The following is a 20,883-nucleotide window of genomic DNA, read 5'->3' as shown; positions in this document are numbered from 1 at the left end:
GAAAACTGCATGGAGGTTCCTCAAAATGTTGAAAATAGAGCTACCCTATAGAGCTACCAAAAAACTGAAATCTTGCCATTTGCAACAATGTAGCTGGAACTAGAAGACATTATGCAAAACAAAATAAGTCAGAGAAAGACAATTATCATATGATCTCACTGATATGTGGAATTTAAGAAACCAAAGAGAGGATCATTGGGGAAGAGAGGAAAAAATAAAACAAGATGAAATCTGAGAGAGAGACAAACTGTAAAAGACTCTTAATCCTAGGAAATAAACTGAGGGTTGCTGAAGGGGAGGGAGGTGGGATGGAGTAACTGGGTAATGGGCATTAAGGAGGGCATGTGATGCAATGAGCACTGATATATAAGACAGATGAATCACTGACCTCTGAAACCAATAATACATTATATGTTAATCAATTGAATTTATTTTTTTTAAAGATTTTATTTATTTATTTGACAAAGAGAGATCACAAGTAGGCAGAGAGGCAGGCAGAGAGAGAGAGGAGGAAGCAGTCTCCCTGCCGAGCAGAGAGCCCGATGTGGGACTCCATCCCAGGACCCTGAGATCATGACCTGAGCGGAAGGCAGAGGCTTAACCTAACACTGAGCCACCCAGGAGCCCCTAATCAATTGAATTTAAATTTATGAAAAGGGAAAAAATGGTTAAGATAGCACATTTTATTATGTGTTTCTTACCATGATAAAAAAAAAAAAAAGGAAAGGAAATTAAGGTTGGCTTCCCAAAGAGTTTACCTCCTTCTCTCCATGAAAAGAAGAGACAGAACCTGGGGCTCACTGTGGGCCTTCACGGGCATCCCCTGAGCCCCTGAGCCCCTGAGAGGCAACTGCCTCTGTGCAAGCTGCTGGGCCAGGAGGTTGACCTCCTGTGATCTAACCAGCTCTGGAGGTGACCATCGTCCAAGATCCTCCCATGAAGAAACTGAGACTGTCAGTAATTTGTACCAGTCTCCAGAACTAAGTAGGATGGAGGTAACTAGTTTTATAAGAATTCTAAAAATGAGTGCACTCATTTGATCTAACAAATACACATCTGTGCCTACTATGTGCAAAGCACACCCTGTGGGGTGATCTAAAGCTAGCTGTCTCCTTCCCCGGTCCCCCCAACCCCCGAAGCTTGTATGTGAGTAGGAGCAGCAGACAGTACTCTGAAGCTGTGGGAAAGGTCAAAGGAAGCTTCTTTTGCATCCTGGCTGGGCCACTTGCTTGGACCCATTCCTCCACCTCTGGGAGGCTCGGCTGCACCGTCCCCTCCGGAATGGAGATGGACTCTTCCCTGGTGGGTCTGGATTGTGGAAGGACCTGAGCCTACCACAGTGGGTGGCTTTATTTGATGAGCATTCACTGGATCATAAAAAGCCACCAGGCAACAGAAAGAAGGAGCATTCTCCCTTAAAAAAAAAAAAACAAAAAAAAAACACAAAAAACCCGTTCTCCTGTATAACGCTTCTCGGTGGATGGGGTGTTTCTGTATGTTTCCGGGGAGGAAATGTGAGGATTAAGCTATAGGATTGAAAGAATTTTCACTGCCACCATTAGAACCAGCTCTCAGTAGGCTCTGGCTTCCCTGACTCCAAAAGGCTCCTGCCCCTCCTCCAGGCTCAATAACCAGGTCCCCAAGGCCCCTCTGGAATCCCTACCATGCCCTCCATCCCCACCACCCCCTAGCACAAGGACCACAGCCACAGGGGGACATCCCTGGGACAAAAGCTCCATTTGCATCTTAATGACAAGGGACCTGAGGGAGAGGGATGCTTGGGGTATTGACTATGAATGAAATCACTTGCCCTGTAAAGCTAGCATTTTTCTGCTTTCTGCAGCTTCTGCCAGCACTGCCTCTGAGCTCAGTCTGCACCATGAAAGCCCAGTCTCAAAAGCACCTAATCTGGAAATTATGTGCTGGCCCGATGGCCACTCCCCAGGCTGATGATTTGAGACTGCTCCTGGTCACTACGAAGCGAGCAGTTCCATGCAGCTGACGGGCTGTGTCCCCTGGCTCTGCCTCATAAGAGCCAGGGCCAATTTCTGGCTCAGTCGTGGAGGCTGAACCCAATAGCAGCTTTGTGTTCTGGGGCTGCTCACTGGGCTGGGGCGTGCGGGCCAGAACTAGCCCCGGAGGAGGAAGGCCACTAAGGCCCTGAGCACCCCCAGCCTAGAAGTGGCAGCAGGAGCTGACAGTGAGGAACTGGAGACTGCCTGAAAGAGATTAAAAGGGCAAAACAAGGCTTCCTTAGCCTCCCTGTGGGACTCCCAGCTGGTGATATAGCCCAGACCTGCAATTAGAAAAACAACTGCCTGAGCCATAGCTCAGCTGGTTAAACTGAGTGTCGCCTGAGTATTTAGCAATTCTCATGCACAAACACACATATCCTTGTAAAACACACATGTCACTTTTTTTTTTTTTAATTATAAAATGATTTTCCGGCCCTCAGATTTTGATACACGTTTCTCTCACTAATTCCCCCATTCCCTGTCTCGCTCTCCTTCTTCCCGAGTCTGTGATCTCTGGCCACGAGGGTGACACTAAGGGCCAGGTGCAGGCCTACAAATATCACCTGGAAAAAAACGAGAAAAGGTTTGTGTTTCCTGCTTCTTGATGTTTGCTGACAGGGAAACACGACCCATTATGGTTTTTGCTGGAGAAAACACAGGGATCCCCCTTGTGTTAGCACACACACTTGCTGCTTCCTCCAAATGTGTCAGCCAAAATGCACTCACTAACTTATTTGGAAGGACATGTATCCATGGTGATCCTCAAAAAAAAAAAGAAAAAAAAAAAAGCCTGGTCCATCAAAACCTATGCTGTGTGTGTATGGCCGCAAACAAGCCCTGATTATTCGTGTGTGCATTCGTATCCCTGTGCATATCCCTATGCATATGCATTAGCACTTACTGAAGCTCAGGGTCTCCTGTGTGCTTAAACACTAAGGACAGGAAGATGCTCTAGCTGATCTCACAAGCTGGGGATCAGGGGATGCGGAGGAAGTCCTGATAACACACAGTGGTTTGCACTGTTAAAAGCAAGACAAGAGGATCCAATGGTATCACTGAAGTTAAGGCCCATGTCATGGAATCTAGACTCAGGGGTGTCTGGGTGGCATGGACAGTAGAGCATCTGCCTTTGGCTCAGGTCATGATCTCAGGGTTCTGGGATCAAGCCTCACATCGGGCTCCCTGCTCAGCAGGTAGCCTGCTTCTCCCTCCCTCTGGCTTGTTCTCTCTCTCTCTCTCTCAAAAATAATAAATAGAATTTTAAAAAAAGAAAGGGAAGAAGGAGGAAACCTAGACTCAGTTACAGTTTTGGCTTCTCCCCAAGAAATGGAATCTTAAACGGCTCAATCAGAGATCACCTCGTTTCCCCAGTGAGGTATCTGCCTGAAGGACCTGTGTCATTCCCTGTGGGAGAGTAACCTTGCCACCACGGATCATTGGTCTTTTTTACTGGTTTTACTGGTCTTTGCCAGTAAAACTTCCTTGTCCCACTCCTTTTTGCCTATAAACATCTTTCATTTCATACAACTCCTTGGAGCCCCTTTCCATCTGCTTGATGGGATGCTGCCCCATGCATGAATCATTGAATAAAGTCAGTAAGATCTTTGAAGTGTACTCTGTTGAGGGGCACCTGGGCAGCTCAATCACTTAACCGACTGACTCTTGATTTTCCCTCAGGTCATGATCTCAGGGTGGTGAGATCGAGGCCTGCATCAGGCTCCACATTCAGCGTGGAGTCTGCTTGAGATTCTGTCTGTCTGTCTCTGCTCCTCTCCCTACTTGTGTGCACATTCTCTCCCATTCAATAAATATATAAAATCTTTAAAAAATTAAAAAGCAAATAAAATGTACTCGGTTGTATTTTGTCTCACTAAACTCTGTGATGAAAGTGAAGGCCAGGAAACTCCTGGTGGTTCAGTCGGTTAAGCGTCTGCCTTCGGCCCAGGTCATAATCCTGGAGTCCCTGGCTTGAGTCCATGTCAGGCTCCCTGTTTGGCAAGGAGCCTGCTTCTCCCTCTGCCTGCTGTTCTCCCTACTTGTGCTCACTCTCTCCCTCTCTCTCTCATTCTGATAAATAAATAAATAAAATATTTTTTAAAAAAAAGAAAAAAGAAAGTGAAGGCCATGACCCTGGCCTGTGGGAGAGCTTCACGATGCTGAGCAGCCGTGAGGGGATAGCTGTACCTTCTTCCCTAACCCCCACCACAACCTGTCACAGTGAGGGGATTCACTTTTCTTTCAGGGCTTACATAATTGCTGAGCATCTAGAGTGAACCTGATCATTACTGCTGACCAACATCCAGATTGGAAAGCCCAGAAGGGCAGGCTTTGGGGGTCTGGTCCCACTGGGATATGTTACAGCAGTTTCAAGTATTGTCACACTCTCTTCTCAGGAAGCCAGGAAGGTGAATTCATCACAAGAAGGTAAATCTGCAAGGCTTCAGGGTCCATATTTGCAGACATGTAATATTTATGAGGGGCCTGGAAAACTCCCTACCATCGTCATCATTTCCATGTCTGTAAGGACTGGCCAGCTGGACACACCTAATACTGGGGTTTCCTGGGAGGCTCTGGCTGGTAGTGCAGAGCGGGTCTCCACTAGCCTCTGTCTGGGAGATCCCAGCTCTCCTCTGCAGGGAGCTCCCACAGCTCTCTCCCTCCACCCCCACAAAGCTGAACTCAGGGGCTCCACCCCCACCACATCAGGGAGCTTTTGGGGACACACTCTGTGCATGATCAAACTCTGGCCAGATGCAAGGGTTGATGACTTTATTCCTACTGGCTGGCAGAGATCAGGGACTCCCATGGCAAACAGACATTACTTTGTGGGAGGTACACTCAGAGAGTAAAAAGACTTGGATTTTGGTCCTGCTCTGCCCTCAAGAAACCTTGAAGAATGCTCTTGGCCTTCTGGATCCTCATTACTCTCACTTATGAAATGAGAACATCAACACACAGGAGGCCTTAGTAAATGCCTGCAGGATGAATGTGAGTGAACAACCACAAATCCTTGAGTTCCTTATGGTCTATACACGGCACTTAGCATGTGCCCCCAGCAACCACCTTCTTGGTCCTGAGCCCACAGCTATAGGGCCTCCCCTCTCTGGAACTCTGAAGGGACCCCCTTCCTCCCTTTTCTTCTCCAAACTCCCTTTACCTCCCCCTCTTACTACCCACTGTGCCAGGAGGCCAATGAATCCCAGTTAATCCCCAAGTTCCCACTGTACTAATTGCTTTCTTTCTTGTCCTTACTTGCCTTCCAACATGGGAGATGACGCTTCATTTGGGCAGCTGTCCCAACAACAGGTAACTAGAAGGGAAATGGGGTGCCTGGGTGCCTCAGTTGGTTAAGCATCTATCTGCCTTTTGCTCAGGTCATGTCCCAGTGTCCTGGATCAAGCTCCATATTGGGCTCCCAGCTTGGGGGAGATTCTGCTTCTCCCTCTCCCCCTGCTTGTGTTCTCTCTCTTGTGCTCACTCTCTCTCAAATAAATGAAATGTTTAAAAAAAAAAAAAAAGGAAGAGGCAAAGAATGCCTCCAGGACCAGGAACCAGCAAGTCAGGGAGCTCCCTACAATGGGATGAATGGTGTCCCCCCAAATTCATGTCTACCCAGCGCCACAGATTCTGGCCTTATTTGGAAACAGGGCCTTAGCAAAGGTAACTAGTTAAGGATCTCGACGGGATTCTAACAGATTGGCTGCGGGGGTGGACCTAAATCCAATAGCTGGTATCCTTATGAGAAGAGGCAAGGACAGAGAGCGACATGGAGAGACACAGATGATGTGAAGACGGAGGTGGAGATTAAAACCAGGGGACACCATGAGCTGTGAGAAGCTAGAAGAGGCCAGGGATCTTAGAGCCTTCAGAGGGAACATGGCCCTGCGGGCACCTTGATTGCAGACTTCCAGCCTCCAAAACTAGGAGAGAATACCTTCCTGTTGTTTGAGATGACCTGTGTGTGGTACTTTGTTACTGAGGAAATGAATACATTCCCCAGGTTCCCTGTGCCCTACAATGTTCAAGGCAAATGGCTGGCGAACTTTGCAGAGGTCTGCCCACCTTCCGCCTCCCTCTAGAGACCCTCTCCCTGTGTGGGGCCCAGGGAGCCCACACAGGCTTGCAGCCATCCTACACCGTGAGCTTTTCTTAGTGCATTTGGGAACCAAACAAAAGTCCTTAAAAAGAAAGGTCGTGGACATTGATTTCTCCAAGCTGCCTGCCTCATTTTTTCTCCAGGCCCTTCAGGATGCGATGTTTAAGTTTTCCAGCCAATCTCAGCCTGCCATGCAAGAGAACAGTATTCATTCGTTCACTCCTGCGTACGTCCACACATGCAACCATGATCTACTGACCGCTTCTCCCCAGAAGCATGTGCTCAGCACAGAGCATGGGAAGCACCCCTGCCCCTGCCCCTCCTGACTGTTCAATGACAAAGAGGCCATCAGTCCACCCTATTCTGTTATTATTAATGACAATAACGTCATGTTCTAACAGCTTTTGCATGTCATTTGATACACTGAGCCCCCACCTGCTTACAATCTGCTTCTCAGTAAGCAAGGAAGATGTTGACAGTTCGCAGCTCTGTCCCTCAAAGCTGTGAGTCCCTCAAAATATAGACGTACCAGCTCGGTTTGCTTCACTCATCTGTTTTTCTCAAGCTTTGGAGTAGAGCTAAGTACAAAGGATCACCAGCTCAGCCTTTTGAGACCCAGAAATGGGAAGAAAGGACAATGGGTAAAACTGAGGGAATTTTCGATGAGGCGACCAGAGGCCCAGCCATTGGGCACAGCGCGGGACACTGGCTGGGTGTGGTGGGACATCAGCAGGGTCCCTGGCAGGCCCTTGGTTTGTGGTCTGCAGAGAAATAGCCACGACACTCTGGGAGCACAGATTTCTCACCCATGAATCAAGAGTTAGTCTGGGTCCCTAAGATTCTTGACGTGCTGGGGGTCTCTTCAGTCTATGTTAATTGCTGGAGAGACTTTCTTTTCTCTCTTTCTTTTCTTTTCTTTCTTTTTTATTTTTTTTTTTTAAGATTTTATTTATTTATTTAAGAGAGAAAGAAAGCACAAGAGGGGGAAATATCAGAAGGAGAAGCAGACCCCCCACCGAGCAGGGAGCCTGATACAGAAATTGGTCCTGGGACTCCAGGATCATGACCTGAGATGAAGGCAGATGCTTAACCAACTGAGCCACCCAGGTGTCCCACTGGAGAAATTTTCTAGCCCGACTCGGAATTTTAAGGATTAGCAGAAGACAGTGTGTCCTCTTCTGTTATTACTGTGTAGTCAGGGGCAAAGGATTCCCCTGATCACGGTCCCACCATGTGCAGTGCAATGGGCTGGTATCCAAGCCTGGAGAGGTAAAAACGTAATTCCCCTTCCTCAAGGAATTTGTCATTGACTGGGGAAAGAGAGTCAACAAGCAATTATAAACATTACAATATGGTGTGATAGATCTTACACTTCATGTTATGGAAATATAGAAGAGAGGTCCCTAGCCCAGGCTGGTGGGATCGTGGGGGGGGGGGGCTCCCTGGAAGAGGTGATGTCTGTGCTCAGTTTTAAAGGCTGACGACTAGAAGTTAGCTTCTAAGGCCAAGGGCTGGAGCATTTAGGCAGAGAAAGCATCCTCCAAGGCTGGATATGGTACAGTGAGCACAGAGGACCGACAAATGTCAATAGATCCATTTGCTTTTCTCTTCCTTGTAACTGCCCCCTCTTCCACCTCTCATCCAGAGTTTACACCCACTCATCACCCTCTGTTCTCTTTCTCCTTCATTCTCTGCAGATGAGGAGAGGAATGTCATCTAGTGAGTTTGGAGCTAGTGAGGGAGCAGAAGAGAACACCACCAGTGTGGGGAGACTGGAAAGGTGTGTCCCGTGTCAGCCTCCTCTGCTAACACCGCAACTACAGCCTCCCTGTTTTCTTTAGCCTTTCTCTGCCCTCCCGTGAAATCCCTGTTCCTTCACGGTGCATGCCACCCATCTATAACCTCACCATCTGTCCCTGTCAGGGCCATTTCCCAGCTTCTCGACGACTCTGGCACCTAGTTCCCTAGCCTGCACTCCAGCCCCAGTCCTGCCATGGACTTGGGCGGAATCCATGTCTGGAACTTGGCCTCTCAGCTCCTTGATGCCCTCATCTCCAAGGACACCCTCCCTTTCGGTCACCTGTTCTCATGGTTGCACCCTGGACCTTGTCATCACCCAGGACTGCTCTGCTCCTCTCATAATCAGAAGTGGAGTTATCCCTGCTCTGTGACCACAGCTGCCTCCGTGTTCCAGCTCATGCTCTCGGTCCCTCCAAGTATACTAGGTCTCTCATCAGTACTACCGGGTCACTGCTTCCAGTCCCTTGTGCCCCATCCTCCAATATCCACTGCCCTCTCTACTAGACTCAGGTTTGTGGCCCAATATTCAGATACTTTATACCAATATTCTTTGTTGCCTTGCTTCATGATCCTTAAATCATCTTTGGCTTCTCCCTCCCTTCGTCTCCACAGCTCATCACTCACCAAATTTTATTGAATTTTAATTAACTTTGCAAATCACTCCCATCTTTCTATCTCCACTGCCCCACCTCATTCCAGGCCTCCAGTATCACTATCTTGACAACCAAAAATCCTGCTAGTCACCCTTCTTTCAATCTTGCTTCTGTCATACCAGCTCTCCCAGAGGGCAGCCTCTATGATTTCTTTTTAATGCAAATGAAATCAGTTGAGATCTTCTCTGGATTAAAACCCAACTTTCATAACGGCTTCTTGCCCTCAGGATGAAGTCTTCACAAGGCTCTGGAGTTTACAGTCTGGCCCTGCTCCCTTGGACCTCAGCCTGTACCGTCCCCAACTCAAACTCCAGGCTTCAGCCCTTAGTTTTTTGGGTTCCTTGACTACTGCATGCTCTGAACTGAAGTTGATGACAACAGGGTATGGCCCAAAGGGACGTGGGGCTCTACCATTCTGTCTTGCTGTAGGACATTGGGTTCTTCCAAAAATAACATTCTTGGTGTCAGGTCCCACCTTGTCTGTTTTCCTCTTCTTGCAGTGATGTCTTTCTTCCCTCCAGAGGAGAGATGGAATTTAGAGCATAGACTGGGAAGGATCCTGTGGACATATCAATGCCCCTACTAACTACAATGAGAATTATGAAATGACTATTTATTGAGAGCTTACCATGTGTCAGGTACCAGGCTAAGCACTTTCTATGCACAATTTATTTACTTTCCACCAGCCCTATGAAGAAAGTGTCATGGTCACCCCTATTTCATGGGAGAAAAACCTGAATCTCAAAGGGTTCTAGTAGCCTGACTGAGGTCACATTTCTGGTTACTGGCAGAACACAGCTCTGAAACTCTGTCGGTCTGGCTTCCAAGTTCATCATCTGAATCACTTTGTTATACTGAGTAGCTAGATGGGCAGAGGGTGGGTATCTCATTTTTTAAGAAGTGATTTTGGGAAAGGTTGGCTCCAATTGTTACTGCTTTCAAAGGGTGTCAGGTAAATTATGCTTATCTGTACCTTTTAAGCTAAGGATCATTCCTGTTCCCAAAACCCTAAATCCCAGCTTCAGAGCAAACCATCCAGAGCTCCAAGGAGAAACCCCAATGACTATTCCATCCTGCTTGTCCTCAAGTCCCCATACAGACCCAGACCAACACATCTCTAAGTGTTTCCTTGACAGCTCACCCAGCACCTTCTTCCCCATGTGTGTGTCTGATCGAAGCAGGTTTCCATATGCAATAACATCCGAATTCCACGCCCTGCAACAACTGTGAACAATTTTCAGCCACAGTATAATGTAACTTGTGGCTGCAGGTAATCAGAGAATGCTAGGTGAGGATGAAAGAAAGAAGGTAAGAAGCATCCTGCTGACCACCAACCCTGCCAGACACTCTTGCTGGGCTTCAAGTCAGTGTGGCTGAGGGGAAATAAGCCATCGCCCACCCACTCACTCATACTCGCCCATGCCACAATTTAAGTAAGTGGCTACCAAGTGCTCAGCATTCCTTTCTGCTCTAAAGGTTCTGGAGACACATGAAACAGGCTCTGCTTCAGGGAGCTATCAGTTCCATAGGGAAGACAAGAAATGCACAATCGAAAGATTAGCACTGAGCATTCAGACAGCAATATACGAAGGGAGCACTAGAGTTTCCCCGAGGCCATAACTCTAGTCCTTCCTAGCTCCGTGAGCCTGAGTAGTTTCATGAGGCCTCTCTGAGCCTCAGTGGCCTCATCTGCAAGATAGAGGTTGTAACAGCTACCTCCATGGCTTGCCATAACAATCAGTCCGGGTAGGGCCAGAGAAAGTGATTTACAAATGCAAGAGATTGCTAAGGCCTCAGGAGCTTTGAAAATTAAAAAGGCAGAGTATTACTACTGCTCCACAGGGAGCAACTCAAATTACTAAAAGTGTTTTAAAATGCAAGAAGACCTCATGATCCCCCTGCCTTGGATGCTCTCCCTCTGCTAGCTGCAAAATCCACTCCCCTACATCCTTTAAATCTCTTCTCAGGTGTCACTTTCTCAGTGACATCCACCCTGACCACCATATTTAACAAGGCAAACTTCCCACTCCTCCCAGCCCAAAGTCTGCCTTATCCCAAAGCCCTAATCAATTTTCTCTCTTCTCAACTACTTACTGCCTTCTTGCACACTCAGTCACGTACGTTTTATATTTATTGCACACCATCTGTCTCCTCAACGCAAGTTCCAGGAGGGCGGGGATCTTTGTGTTTTGTTTTTTTTTTCTTCATTAGTGGGTTTGCGACCAAAATGAGTGCCTAGTATCTAGCTCGGTAATTTGGGTTCCGTGAAAGGACAGAAAGTGAGGTACATGCAGAATGGCAGCCACGGCTGAAGACATTCAGGGAGGAGTGAGTGCGGGAAGACAGAATACAGAGTACAGATGTCGGCAGCCTGTCGGGTAGGACGAGGGCTGAGAGGTGCGTGACCATCATGTGTGAAACACAAGCACTTTGAAATCTCGGAACAAAATCAGAGGTGCGCCTTGAAGCTCACTAGAGGCAGCTTGAGTCCAGTCAGAGGAATCCAGCTTCTGCTCAGACAGTGAAGTGACTCCCATGTCACTGGGGCAGGAATGGGTGAATGATTTCATGGAGAGTAATCTCAGAGTGTGTATTCATTTTCTACTATTAAGTAATAAATTATCCCCAAACTCAGACTTAGCACAACAAAATCGCATTATCTGAATGAATTTCTGTGGGTCAGGAACTCAGGCAGCTCAGTTGAGTGGTTCTGGCCCAGGTCTCTCACAAGGCTAAAACTAAGTCCTTGAAGTGGTCAGTTATTTGAAGGCTTGCTGGGGAGGAAAGATCTGCTTCCAAGACGGCCCATTCACATGGCTCTTGGCAGGAGGCTTCAGCTCCTTGCCATGCAGACCTTTCCATAGGGCTGCCTGAGTGTCCTGACATGGCAGATGGCATTCCCCAGAATGAGCAACCCAAGAAAGAATAAGGTGGAAGTCATGCACCTTTTCTGACCGATCCTCAGAAGTCCCGATCTGTCATTTAGGCATTGTCCAGCTGGTACACAGGTCTTCCCTATTTCATGTAGAAGGAGCTAACATAAAAGCATGAATACCAGGAGGTAGGGAGTATTGGGGGTCATCTTGGAAGTTGGCTGCCACAGATTGTAACTAAGGAAGGATTCAGAATGTGTGGATGGCAGCACCAATCTAGGGAAAGCAGTCGTCACCTCTTACCACCTTCCTCTAGCTCACCAGAGAAGACTGTCCAAAAGGCAGACTTTGTGCCATTGGTCATCGAGAGAAATCTAAGCCTTCAGTTATACACACTCTCCAAAGAAAGGTGTGTATGGAAATATCTTTGCTCCTTTGTGGGGGGCTGACATCCTCTGCTTGGAACCTTAGCTGTTAGACTCTGCTTGTCAACACAATTCTCTTGTTGATCTGCCATAAATGAACATAAGAACAAATCAGAATCCAAGAAAGGAGTGACTACTCAACCTGAGGAAGAAGACCAGGGAGGGGAACACCTGCCACGCCCTTGGAAATCTTCTATCTTCCCTAAACAGTAAAGCTTCATAATTGTCCAGAAAGAGATGCATCAATTAGGAAAGAGTCTTCACCAGTGAAGGATTCAAAGAAAAGGAGAAGAGCCAAAGAAAGGGAACAGCTTTCAGGATTGGAGAGTCCTAGGGCCAGAAACTATAATGTTACATCCCTATCTTAAGCAAGACCATCCTTCACCCAAAACACGGATGGCACCTGCCTCTGTCATTAATGACCCCAAAAGATGAAGAGCACATGTTTGTTCTGAGGATCTTAACGTGAGGTTCTTTGGGCTTTTCAACCACGGTAGAAGAAAGGAAAGTTTCCTTGTCCTTATGCACTGCTACTTTCTCCTTATTTGGGATTTTCAATAAAAAGTGGCCTATGCCAGAAGGCATCATGTCATGTTACAATGCCAATCAGTAAGGCTCCACCTGAACAAAATGATGGGTGCCAGAAGGGTGAGGGTGGAGGATGGTCAGAATGGGTGAAGGGGAGTGGGAGATATGGGCTTCCAGTAATGGGATGAGTAAGTCATGGAGATAAAGGGTACTGCAGAGGGATTATGGTCAACAGTATTGTAATAGTGTTGTATGATGACAAGAAGGCCGCTACGCTTGTGGTGAGCCCAGCATAACGTATGGACCAGTGACTAAAGCTCCTTCCTCTTGCCGAAAATGTGTAAGAGCTTCTGGGTGGGAAGCGCCCAAGACAGCAGTGCAGATAAGTGGAGAGCATAAGAAAGAAAGTAAGCTTGAATTTTGTGAAAGTTTTAAAAATGTGCTTAATTTCAGAGATGTAAAATCAGGTGTTGAGTGAATTCAAAAGGAAAGCAGCTATAAATGCTCCCCCTCGAGTTCCTTAATAATAATAATAACAATTACTACAGTTAAGATTTAGGGAATGCTTACTTTTGCCAGGGACTCTAAAACATCTTGTATCTATTGCCACAAGTAACCATCACAACCCAGTATCTCGGTATTCATGTCTCCACTTAGAGATGAGAACCCCAGGCGATAGAGGTCAGCCAATTGGCCTAAGTTAACATAGCTAGTAGGTACACAGTCTGGATTCAAATCCTGCAGGCTTGCTCCTAAGCGCTCAGGCTTAACTATGTTGTATTTTAAGGGCTTAAGAAAGGGACTAAATGCTGTTAAGTGGCATTCATAAAATTCATGGTGAGGTTTACCAACGGGCTAGAAGTTATCCAGCCTATTGGGAGGTGAGCCCCATTATCAGTAGAGCCTAAGTGCTGTTGAATCCAACAGCACTTGGAATCTTGAAATTCCAAGATAGTGGGCAGCAGATAAAAGTTCTTTTGTTTTGTACCCAAAGAACCTGATACACAGGTCAAAGGCCTGGCCCAGGGATACCCAGGCCTCTACTGCCTCTGTCCAGCAGAAAAGCACCAAGCAGCTAGTTCTTAGGAGAGGCCTGACTTACTCCCGCATCTCTGCAAGATCCCGGGCAGGAGATCCTCTCTGCTTGCCCTGAAATCCAGCCCCTTTGTCCTGGAGATATGACAAGTTTCCATCCTGTGGCAGTGAGAAAGCAACACCAAAAGACCACAAGGTGGGCAGAAGTCTGAGTTACATCCTCTGCAACAGTTCGGTTTACCTCAAAGAGATGAACCTTCCCCAAGGAAGCCAGCCCTTCTGTGAATCCACACCTTCTCCTGCCCTCCCTCAAACTAGCGAGACTCAGGTGACTCTGCCTCCTTCTGCTCCCGCCCCCTTTTCCTCTGTTCTCATTGCTTGCTAAGGTTCATTCCCAGTGCACTGTACCCAAAGGAGTGAGATCCAGGCACAGAACAAATTCTTAGGTGGTCCTTGACATTAAGAATCCCAAGAATTTATTGCACCCATTCTTCTCCCTCTGCTATCTCCTCCTTTCCTGGGCTCATGTGGAAAGCTTGCTGTTATTTCAGTTTACCCAAGAAAGTGCCTTGTTAGTCCTATTCTCCACCCTTTCTTATTCTTCTGTTAGGTAGGTCAGAGAGGGCAATTGCTTTAGCATGGGACAGTCTGGCTTTAAGTCTCCCCCTGCATATTGGCCCTGTGACCTTGTGCAAGCCACTTACCTCTCCATACCCACCTCCACACAGAGGCAGCTCTGGGGAAAGAGGGATAACAACAGTGCCTACTTTGTAGCATTGTTGCCAGACCAAGAGTTGATATAAAAAACACACAGCAAGCTCTTGGAACAGCACCCTGCACACAGCAAGTGCACAGTAAACATTAGCTGCTAGGATGATTAGGGCAGCGGTAGAAGGATTGGTAAGCCCGGCCAATTGTCCTTCTAAGGAAGCTTGAGACGAAGCCACTTTCCCAGACCAAGGGTTCCTGGGGAACTGCTAGTGATGTTGCTCCCTGGGGTAATAGGAAGGAGAGAAGGCAATTATACAGCGTGTAACGAAAATAATTTCATTTCTAATGCCTTTCTCCTGCTGAGCCACTTAGAATCCAAACAATGACAACAAGGCAGGGGTGGAAATGAGCAGGGCAGGCACGTTCTGAAGGAGCCCAGTGATGTGTGGACAGGCCCCAGGACTCACTTTGGCTCACAGACATCTGCAGGGGAGAGTCTTTGGGGCTATGGCTGCTGCTCTGTGCTAAGCCACAGCTCCCCGGAATGCCCGGCTACCCAGGCTGGCTATGGGCCTATTCATGTGCCCTGGGGGAATGAGTCTGCTTGACTTCACCTCTCATCCTCTGTCTGGGAGCAGGTTGACATCACTTAGAGTGCTCCAGGGAGAGCCAGAGGTCCTCCCCCCTTCCCCTACCCATCACTGTAGACAGCAAAGAATCCCCATCTCCTCTTGGAAATTGTGAACATCAGATAAAAGAAAATTGCCCAAACTGCTTCAAACTGATGTCTTATACATACGTATTTAACATCCGCCTTTTCCAGGAACCCCCAAAGAGATGGCTTCTCATTAGCTCCCATCCCCATATACTGCCCCTCACACTCTCGGGCCCCTGAGTCTGGGGCACTGCAGCAACACAGCCTCTTCCACCTAGGGGAGAGGGGAGTCCCCAGGCCCCAGTGCATCATCTCTTGCTCCTCCCTGAATGCTAGAGCCAGTGGGAGCCTCTTCTCTGCAGAGAAGCGTTCCCATATCTCCTAGGGAGAGAAGAGGCTGTGCCTCCCCAGGGGACATCCCAGCTGCCAAATGTGTTGATTGTATGATAAACCCATTTATCAGGTGGAAGTGAAAGGGACAAGAAGAGGGGAAATGTATAGCAAGTTTCTCCCCTTTCTCTGGACCCAGACTAGAACAAACCCTGTGGCTGAATCTTGTAGTTTTACTCCTCCTCCCACACGGACTGACACTATAATCAAGCTATTTTCCACACCTATGCATTTAAATAATATGATTCTATTGTTTAAAAAAAATAAGAAAGCAATCTTCAATTACAATGGTGATAGGGACAGTTGAGAGGCAGGGATGTGTTAATGTTGGTTTCTAACACAATTACGGTAATTTAAAAGGCTGGAGAGAGTATCAGCCTACCACCCCAAACCGGGAAATAAGCAACTTGCACGGCCTGGGTGGCTCCATGTAGTGTCCTGGAGAGCTGCAGAGCTTAGGCAGAACCCCAAAGCCAAGTCGTCTCAGGGTCATAAGAGCCCTATGGGGGCAAGGAAAGGGAAACACAGTGCTGGTTCAGCTGAGAGCCCATATACAGCTAAAGGTTACCTACCGAGGAGCCTGGTTCAGCTCACACCAAGCTGTGCCCTTCCAGCTGCCTGCGGCTTCCAAGCATTTGCTAGATGCAGGATGCTCTCCTGCTAAGCAGAGCTCCCAGCAGGATGGAGAAGCTTTGGCTGCCAAACCCAGTCCTGGTGGCTTGGGACTGGAAAGCTTACACCACTCCTTTTTCGGAGTACTTTGGTAACAAAAGAGAGATCACCGTATTCTAGACTAAGAGAAAAGCTACCCTGTTTAGGGGTGAGGAGAATCCAGAATGACCTCTGAGGAGCCCAAATAATCTAAGGATTTAACATCCCAGTTACAATGTCCAGGGGGATATGGGACTGACTAGGTAGCCATGCTAAGTTCTTTTCAAGACCTCAAATCTTAGGTTACTGTGACCTGTGATATGCAGCCTAACTCTGGGAGATTCATTTTGGGGTTCTGACTTTATAAAACCTCAACATCGGTTCGCCTGTCGTTTCTGAGGGGCCAAAACACCTTCACTGCTGGAGAGTCATACGTATTCAGCTACAAGGGAGGGAGACATGGGGGGTTGGCAGATCAGAAAACATGAGTCACTAGAAGGGGCAGCGTTGGCTCAAGGAAGTCTCATTATTCTTCCCCTCTCCCCCCACTGCCAAACCTCTCACAAACTCTGCTATTTTCACAGCCATGCTTCTTCCTCAACACCAAAATACAACTTTCACTTGCAGGGAAGATAAAGACAGCTCTTTCCAGGCCAAATCCACATGTCTTTCCCCTTATACATATACATCCCTTATACATACATTTCCCCTTATACAATAGAGACCTCAGACCAGTCTAGCTTCAGCACGTCAATCCCAGGTGAATATGAGACTACATTTTTTATGAGACCCTGAGTTCCCTTTCTTTCCTCTGGTTGAAGGAGGAACACAGGGTTTCTCTCAAGTTCAAATTCTCCTATATCATTGCATGTTCTAGATAGAGATAATCCAACCTTGTGAGTAAAGTTGGAAAACTGACTAGCCCACGAGCATCATCCCTGGCCTTATTCACCCCTACAAGCTTGCTAGCTTAAAGAGCCAAATCAATACAGCCAATATGTCACAGCGAGCAGAGCACAAGTAGCTACCAGCCTTGGGGAACATGACGTGCTACTAAGCTGAACTAATCACTCCTTGGCATTTCAGGAGCAGTTGGGTTAGCAGACCACAGTACATATATAATGAAAGACAGTAATTCCCCCAGAAGGGGTGGGCAAGAGGAACACAATGGGTTGGCCCCCAGGGGAGGGCGGTTACTATTTACACAGGTCAACATAATGCCATATTGGTGATTCCTAGAGCCTAAAAATCTGATTTAGAAATAAGAAAATACCAGGAGGATCTTGGAGGAGAGGAGATCAGGCTACACACTTTATTTCAGCAAAGGGACTGAATCCGGGGGTGGTCCCTCCATCAACAGCCCCACGCCTGAAGAACTTAACATGATAAGCAGCAGGAGGCAAGAGTCAGTTATAAAGGCCTGAATCATGCTCCCTGTAGTCAAAGTATGAACTTTCATGAGCAATGATTTCTTAACCAGCGTATACATGAATCAACCAGAAATATTGTTAAAATATACATTCCGGGTCTCAGCTTGAGGTTCTCATTCAGCAGTCCTTTAGAGAAGAACAAAAAAATATCCATTTTTATCCAGCTTCCCAGGTGATTCAAAGATAGGGAGTTCATTAAAACGAAACAACCATTAGAGAAATCCTGCTCTGGACCCATATAACAAATCAGAATCTTCCATTTCCCAGTACCTTTTATCCCCAAGCTGTGCAGAGAAGGTAGCAGGAACTGAGAATGTTTTTCAAGAGAGACCAAGGCTGGGGTTACCATTGCCCTGCCTCAGCTCTAGGTCTAACCCTCTCAAACGTCTTCCCTGTCAGATACCCAATTTCAGAGATACCTACCACCACCCATGTCCCTATCAGATATGCCAGGAATCCTGAACATCAAGCAAAGAAGTCAAATGCAGGGACCCAGCAAATCAGCCCACTAAGTTCTCTTGCAAATGGTCACATTCACCAAGGCCTCTTTCTGCCCACCCTCCTCAAACAGCAGCAACAGGGGAAACATGAGAAGAATGAATTCCTTTTCAAGTGGTCCTAATGCTGCGGGATGAATCAGGGACAGGCTGAATATTTGCATCCCAAGGGGAAGAATCACTGATCACCTACTTCCTGGGAAGGAGCCAGGATTAACCTGAAAGGTTTACATCCTGGTCAAAAATCCAGAAATGACCCGATCTGCCAAAGGAACTGGAGAGGGATCCTCAAAGTGCCTTGTACCTCCCCAACCTCAGGAGCCCCCAGCACAAAAAAGTAGTGGGGTGCCAGGTGGGGCAGCATCACTCGCTCAGATAGCTTCCCTGTGACTGAGAGAAGGGCCTGTCCCTACGGAGCTGTGAGCTGCGGCGCTGTGACTTGTGTCCATGGCGAAGCCTGTTGTGTAGACGCACACGCACTGTCTTACCTCTGTTCTTCAAGAGGAACCACTCACAGGGCGCCTGTGCAGACAGGGATGGGGACGCGCTCCCTCTGGCTCTTAGAGCTGCCTCTTGTCTCCGCACATGACCCTCTCGAAGCTCTTGGTCCATTCCACAATTAAGCAGTCACCCTCCGCTACTGCCCCAAACGTCACCCCCATTCCAAGGCCGAGATGGGTCCGAAACCCCAGCCTCCCCACTCTACAGGATCTCGGAGAGACGGCGAAGTAGAACGTATATTCAGTACCAAGGACAGCGGCACACCGGGAGTATGAGAGTACAGGCAGAATCGGCCTCTTCCCTTGGGTCTGTCCTCAGAAACGAAAAAAGTCAAAGGTCCCGCAAATGTAGACTTGCCAAGAACAACCCTTCTCCCTCCGAGGCAATCAGAAACTCTGGCCGCGCGCCCTGGGGTCCCGGGTGGAAAGTGCCCTCCCGAGACCATCGGGAACGGGCCGCCCTGTGAAGCCTCAGCTCGGCAGGGCTGGCTCTAGGCGCTCTGCCTAGAAGCTGTCCCGGCACCGCCCGCCCATGCCTGGAGCGAGGATTCCCGCCCGGGCCGCGCAAGGGACGCCAAGAGGGAGGCAGAGGGCATGGCAGTGCTGTGTTCCTGTCGCCCCCTCTCCGTGGTCCAACGGAGAGGTTCTCTGTGGAGAACCGGGTAGGTCCCCGGCAGACGGCAACAGAGTGGCCGGACAAACTTCTGCTCCCAGTTGCGCCACCCTCCGAGCTCCCTCCTCCTCTCCCTGCGACTGCCTCGGTCCTGGCCGCCTGTCGCTCTGTCCTGCACGCGCTTACCTTCAAGCCATAGGGCGCCCGGGGGCAGAGACGGCGCCGGCTGCTCGAGGCTTCCAGCTCCCGCCTCATCCACGCGCGGCCGCCCCTCTGGCAGCCGTCCGGGCCGCCGCTCTCCTCGGCGGGTCGCTGACTCCCGGCCCCGCCGCGCGGTTCAGAGCCCCGGCGGGCAGGCGCTTGGCCGGCTCCTGCCCGCGGAGAGCAGTGGACCGGCCGCGGCGGGGCGGGGCGGGGCCGGGCACGGGGCGGCCGTGCGGCGCAGGGACGAGGAGCGGAGGCGGCGCGGTACGCGCGGAAGGCGGCGGGTTACCGCACTGAGGCTGGACAGCTTCGCCCGGCCGGAGCACCTAGCGAGGGAGGAGGGGCGGGGCCGCCTGGCCACGGGGCACCCCTGGGCCCCGCCCCTGGACCCCGCCCCTGGGCCCCGCCCCTGGGCCAGGCCCCGCCCCACCCCACTGCACGCGGGTGTGTGGGCTCTGTACGCCGGGCCTGCGGGGAGCAGCGGGCAGGCAGGGGATGGAGTCAGCCCTGGCTTTGAAGCAGATGGGAGCCTAGGCGGAAACTGATTGGTCACTGCCCATTGCGCTCGCCCCTTATCCCCAAAGTGAGACCCTGTAAATTTAGGGCTGCCGGTGACCAAGCATCCTCATCGTGGCTTGTCATTTCCCTCTGAGAAGTCAGAGGATAATGGTTGGGGGAGGTACCGCCCATCCAGGGAGTAGTGTAAGGAGGAGCAGTCAGTGTTGGTTTACAGACTTCCGGTCTTGGAACCCCTGGCGTCAGTTCTGTTTGTTGCTTGACTCTTTCAGGGGAAAGCCTGCTTGGAGTTGACCTGAAGTGAAAATTCAAAAAAGGGCCTCTAGGGTTCCAGCTCACCCCTGACTCCAAAGGGAGGTGGAGTCTTCAGCAATCAGTTTTTGACTGTCCTTCCTTTGCCAAGCGCTGTGTCAGAGCCCCGGGTCACAGAGAGGAATAAAACCAGGTCCCTGCTCTCATGCAGAGGAGACCTCCAGGAAACATACCACAGCACCACAGCACCTGCGGTGCTAGGTGCTAGGGGGCACAAGCAAGGAGACCTCATGGGAACTGGAGCTGATAAAGCAATACCCTTTCCCACGGGGGTCGGAGGGAGAAGGCGGCACTGCTTTCCAGGCAGAGGGAACAGCATGGGGAAAGAACTGGGCATAGCAGGATGTCAGTCCATCCCTGCTGGAGTCAAGCCACTCTGAGCCACAAAGATTAGGTTTGATCACAGAAGGGACTGTGCACTCCTCTAACTCCCCACCCTCATCACTCTAGAAGGGGAAACTGAGTCGCAGAGAACTGGAGTGCCTTTCCAGATTCCACAGAGATCCAGAGCTGGGCCAGTCTCCCATGTACAACGTGCCCATCAGCACTTTCCCCAAATACAGCCATCTCTGGAGGCAACTGGGGAAAGGCAGGAGCTATAAGTGGACGCCTGGCACCTCTTCCCCTGCTCCTTGCCTTTGCACTCTCCTGTGGATCTGGCCTGGCTCCCATCCATGCAGGGTTGATAGGGAGAAATTCTAGCAATCAGGATTACCAGTATTTTGCTCTATTTGCATTTAAAACAATGAAACATTGCAGATATTCTTGAAATTTCGGTGTTTCCCCTTGGCTACCCCTAGGCCATTTGTTTCCAGGTTTAATCCACCTAAAGAAGGACATGGTCCCTTCTAGCTCAGCACCTTTCTATTCAGGGAAGCTATCCAGCAGACAGCCACCCTTCTCCTGACTAGTCAAAGGACCCAGACTGATGTCCTGCCTCTGTCCCATAGCAGTTTTGTGACCTTGGCTAACAAGTAGC

At 49.1% G+C, this 20,883-nt stretch overlaps 1 protein-coding gene across 2 annotated transcripts in view; it reads right to left on the bottom strand.

The window, feature by feature from the left end:
- Positions 1-19,189, bottom strand: part of DRD2 (dopamine receptor D2) — a 55,703-nt gene extending 36,514 nt beyond the window's left edge. For both annotated transcript variants that reach the window (XM_059392786.1, XM_059392789.1), the window contains exon 1: positions 19,059-19,189. The gene's annotated coding sequence lies outside the window, so the exon portion shown is untranslated. The remainder of the gene's footprint in view (positions 1-19,058) is intronic.
- Positions 19,190-20,883: the final 1,694 nt, after the last annotated feature.

Source organism: Mustela nigripes, chromosome 1 (genome assembly GCF_022355385.1).
Source record: "Mustela nigripes isolate SB6536 chromosome 1, MUSNIG.SB6536, whole genome shotgun sequence".
NCBI lineage: Eukaryota > Metazoa > Chordata > Mammalia > Carnivora > Mustelidae > Mustela > Mustela nigripes.
This window is presented reverse-complemented; position numbering and strand designations above follow the sequence as displayed.